This window comes from Hyla sarda, chromosome 4 (genome assembly GCF_029499605.1).
Source record: "Hyla sarda isolate aHylSar1 chromosome 4, aHylSar1.hap1, whole genome shotgun sequence".
NCBI lineage: Eukaryota > Metazoa > Chordata > Amphibia > Anura > Hylidae > Hyla > Hyla sarda.
The window spans coordinates 66,938,315-66,943,881 of NC_079192.1; positions in this window are offsets into that span (position 1 = coordinate 66,938,315).

The window sequence follows — 5,567 nt, forward strand, 5'->3', positions numbered from 1 at the left end:
GTGGGTCAGTAATGGTGTGGGGTGGCATTTCTTTGGGGGGACTGCACAGCCCTCCATGTGCTTGCCAGAGGTAGTCTGACTGCCATTAGGTACCGAGATGAGATCCTCAGACCTCTTGTGAGGCCATATGCTGGTGTGGTTGGCCCTGGGTTCCTCCTATTGCAAGACAATGCTAGACCTCATGTGGCTGGAGTGTGTCAGCAGTTCCTGTAAGAGGAAGGCATTAATGCTATGGACTGGCCCACCCGTTCCCCAGACCTGAATCTGATTGAGCACATCTGGGACATCATGTCTCACTCCATCCACCAACACCACAGACTGTCCAGGAGTTGGCGGGTGCTTTAGTCCAGGTCTGGGAGGACATCCCTCAAGAGACCATCCTCCACCTCATCAGGAGCATGCCCAGGTGTTGTAGGGAGGTCATACGGGCACGTGGAGGCCACACACACTACTAATCCTCATTGTGACTTGTTTTAAGGACATTACATAAAGTTGGATCAGCCTGTAGTGTGGTTTTCCGCTTTGATTTTGAGTGTGACTCCATATCCAGACCTCCATGGGTTGATAAATTTGATTTCCATTGATCATTTTTATGTGATTTTGTTGTCATCACATTCAACTACGTAAAGACGAAAAGTATTTCATACGATTAGTTCATTCATTCATATCTAGGATGTGTTATCTCAGTGTTCCCTTTATTTTTTGAGCAGTGTATGTATGCTGCATAATCTGCTGTGGAGCTCATTGCTGTTAGTCCCTGGGCTTTCCTCTGAGGACGTCACATGCTAGCAGAAACACGTCATGAATGGTTTTAAATATCACACGTTTAAATATATTTCTGATCTCATCTGAATATGTTTTGCATCTATGTTATTTAACCTGTACAATATTAGACTTATTATGGTTTAGTCCGGCATTTAAAAATAAATGTAGCCCGAAAAATTGTAATCTCAATAATTCAAAAAATTCCATTAGCCCCAATAACTCAATAACTACAATAAGCCCCATTAACTCAAAAAATACTGTTAGCCCCAATAACTTAAATAACAACGTTAGACCCAATAAAGCAAAAAATCCCATTAGCCCCAATAACTTAAATAATAATGTTAGACCCAATAACTCAAAAAATCCCATTAGCCCCAATAACTTAAATAGTACAATTAGCCCTTATAACTCAAATAATAACATTAACCCCAATAACTCTGAAAATCCCATTAGTGAGACTATATGTGTTAAACTTAATGGAAATGTAAAGTGTATGTTCACAAATGCCAGAAGCCTAGCAAATAAAATGGGGGAGCTTGAGGCCTTGATACTGGAGGAACATATTGATATAGTTGGGGTCACTGAGACATGGCTGGACTCCTCGCATGACTGGGCTGTCAATCTGCAGGGGTTTACATTGTTTTGCAAGGATAGAATGAACAGAAAAGGTGGTGGAGTCTGTCTGTATGTAAGAAGTGGTATGAAAGTCAGTGTGAACGATGCCATAGTGTGTGATGATTCTGAGGAGGTGGAATCACTGTGGGTAGAATTACAAAAGGAGGGAAATACTGAAAAAATAATATTTGGTGTAATCTACAGACCCCCTAATATCACTGAAGAGATAGAAGGTCGGCTGTATAAACAAATAGAGAGGGCCGCCCGGGCAGGTACAGTGGTAATAATGGGAGATTTTAACTATCCAGATATAGATTGGGGTCCGGGGTTGGCTAAAACTACAAAGGGGAGAAAATTCCTAAATTTATTGCAGGATAATTTTATGGGCCAGTTTGTGGAGGACCCAACAAGAAGTGATGCCTTGTTGGATCTGATCATTTCCAACAACGCAGAGCTGGTTGGTAATGTAACTGTGCGGGAAAACCTTGGTAATAGCGACCACAATATAATTACTTTTGACTTAAAATGTAGAAAACAAAGACAGGCGGGGAAGGCAAAAACATATAACTTTAAAAAGGCAAATTTCCCTGGGCTGAGATCTGCACTACAGGACATAGACTGGGGGGAGGTGTTGTCAAATACTGATACAGAAGGTAAATGGGACATCTTTAAATAAACTCTAAATAACTATACATCTAAATATATACCAAAGGGGAACAAATATAAACGATTAAAAGTAAATCCTACATGGCTGACAAATGAGGTTAAAAGAGCAATAAACAACAAAAAAAATTGCCTTCAAAAAATACAAATCTGATGGGTCAGCTATAACATTTAAACAGTACAAGGAGCTTAATAAAATCAGTAAAAATGTAATAAAAACTGCAAAAATTCAAAACGAGAGACAGGTGGCCAAAGAAAGCAAAACTAATCCTAAATATTTTTTTAGATATATAAATACAAAAAAAACAAGGACAGTGCATGTAGGACCCCTTAATAATGATAATGGGGAGGTTGTCACGGGCGATCAAGAGAAGGCGGAGCTACTGAATGGGTTCTTTAGTTCTGTATAAACTATGGAAGAAGGAGCTGACATTGGCCAGGTCAGTGCTGGTAACACATCATGTAATGTACTGAACTGGCTTAATGTAGAGATGGTACAAGGTAAGTTAAGTGATATAAATGTAAGCAAATCCCCAGGACCGGATGGACTACACCCAAGAGTTCTTAGAGAGGTAAGTTCAGTAATATCTGTACCCTTGTTCATGATATTTAGAGATTCTCTGGTGTCTGGTATTGTGCCAAGGGACTGGCGCAAGGCGAATGTGGTGCCAATCTTCAAGAAGGGCTCTAGGTCTTCGCCAGGCAATTATAGACCGGTAAGTCTAACGTGCATTGTGGGTAAATTGTTTGAAGGACTTATAAGGGATTACATACAGGAATACATAGGGGATAATAGTATTATAAGTGATAGCCAGCATGGGTTTACTAAGGATAGAAGTTGTCAAACCAATCTAATTTGCTTTTATGAAGAGGTGAGTAGAAGTCTTGACAGAGGAATGGCTGTGGATATAGTGTTTCTGGATTTTGCCAAAGCGTTTGATACTGTCCCTCATAGACGTCTGACAGGTAAGTTAAGGTCCTTGGGCTTGGAAACTTTAGTTTGTAACTGGATTGAACACTGGCTCATGGATCGTACCCAGAGAGTGGTGGTCAATGATTCGTACTCTGATTGGTCCCCGGTTATTAGTGGTGTACCCCAAGGTTCAGTACTGGGCCCGCTGCTGTTTAATTTATTTATCAATGATATAGAGGATGGTATTAACAGCTCTGTTTCTATCTTTGCAGATGACACCAAGCTTTGTAGCACGGTACAGTCTACAGAGGATGTGTATAGGTTACAAGATGACTTGGATAGACTAAGTGTCTGGGCATCCACTTGGCAAATGAGGTTCAATGTGGATAAATGTAAAGTTATGCATCTGGGTACTAATAACCTGCATGCGTCGTATGTCTTAGGGGGGATTAAACTGGCAGAGTCACTGGTAGAGAAGGATCTGGGTGTACTTGTAGATCACAGACTACAGAATAGCATGCAATGTCAGGCTGCTGCTTCCAAAGCCGGCAGGATATTGTCATGTATCAAAAGAGGCATGGACTCGAGGGGCAGGGACATAATACTCCCCCTTTATAAATCATTGGTACAGCCTCACCTGGAATATGCTGTTCAGTTTTGGTCGCCTGTCCATAAAAGGGACACTGCGGAGTTGGAAAGGGTGCAGAGACGCGCGACTAAACTAATATGGGGCATGGATCATCTTAACTATGAGGAGCGATTAAAGGAGTTACAATTGTTTAGTCTTGAGAAGAGACGTTTAAGGGGGGATATGATAAACGTATATAAGTATATTAATGGCCCATACGAAAAATATGGAGAAAAACTGTTCCAGGTTAAACCCCCCCAAAGGACGAGGGGGCACTCCCTCCGTCTGGAGAACAAAAGGTTTAGTCTAAAGGGGCGACACGCCTTCTTTACTGTGAGGACTGTGAATTCATGGAACGTTCTACCTCAGGAACTGGTCACAGCAGGAACAATTAACAGCTTTAAAACAGGGTTAGATACATTCCTGGAACAAAATAACATTAATGCTTATGCAGAATTATAAAACTATCCTTTCCCTTATCCCCTTACACCCTTCCCTTCAATCCCCTGGTTGGACTTGATGGACGTATGTCTTTTTTCAACCATACTAACTATGTAACTATGTAACCTGTTCCAGTGGTTGTTTTATTTTACTGGTTGTGGGATTCCTCTGCACAGTGCACATTACTGAATGTCAGCGTGATCCTACCCTGACTGCACTTGGAATCTCTGGTCGAAAATTCCTCAGTGTGAAGCTAGCCTTACATATGAACCAGCACTGGCTGATTTGTTTTGTCTAGAAAAAAAACATGGGTCAGCAACTTGTCCTCCATTTTTATTCTTATATTTCCACTGATATGGTTTCCTAATGCAGCCTACATTGCCTATGATTCCTTTGGCTATGCAGAGAGGGTAGATTCTCATCACTGCACCTGCTTTGAGTCTTAGAGGGGGGTTTCCAATGTACATTTTTTTTTTAAATACAGTATAGTTCCCAGCTTGCCTAATAAAAAAAAAAACATAACCTCTGCTCCCTCATAGCCTCCGATATCAGGACACCCCGTCTCTGCTGACAGTCTGCTTTACAGGTCCAGCATACTCCTGAGAGTCACTGGCCGCAGACATGGCACCCTGATACCAGAGAGCAAAGGAAGGCGAGATAAAGTTTTTATTTGGCAGGCTGGGCGGAGTATAACTTTGGTGTATTACAGTTATATCACATGGCAGGGTTTCCCAACCATGGTGCCTCCAGCTATTGCAAAACTACAACTCCCTGCATGTCTGGTGTAGTAGTTTTGCAACACCCTGAGTGGGAAACACTGCTTTATGGATTTGCCTTATATCACTACTCTCTTGGTTTCTTAAATAAAATACAGTTTCCAGCAGCTGTATACATATGGAAGGGACATATAGCTGAATAAGGATGGGTCTGAATTGCCAGGAGGGATCTGATATGTGATAGTGTAGTCGTGAAATTAACAAAGTAGGTGCCCACAGGAGAGACTGGCCTCCTGTCTGCACATTAAGGGTAGGGTCAAACATAGCGTACACGCAGCAAGGGTTGGAAGCCGGCTAAACGCGACGACGTGACTGCACTCACAGAGCTGCCACCGCCCAGTGTGTCTGCTCATAGGAGAATATGCAGTGGATTTCTCGCTGCGTGTGACCCTACCCCAAAGGATGTAATTTTCTGTTGGTCAGACTTGTGGTCACGTGACCCAGCTGCAGTAATTAGATACGTGGATGCAAGTGAGTTGGGATGAAATGGAAGACAGCAGGGATATCTGTGGTGAGTGCGCATTATTTATGAAAGCCTTTAAAGGCTTGTTCATGCACCGAAATACCTCCATATCTGAATGGTCAAAGCCACAAATCCAAGAGGGAAGAAATTAAACTTCCCAACAAGACAAAGACGTCTAAACTGAGGACTGGACTCATTTATGGTGTGTTAGAAACTGATGGTATCATAGTTCTGAGGACCAGTGCCATAACATTTTATCTACTTACTAGACAATGAAGAGATCTCCTGTAGTCAAGCACCATG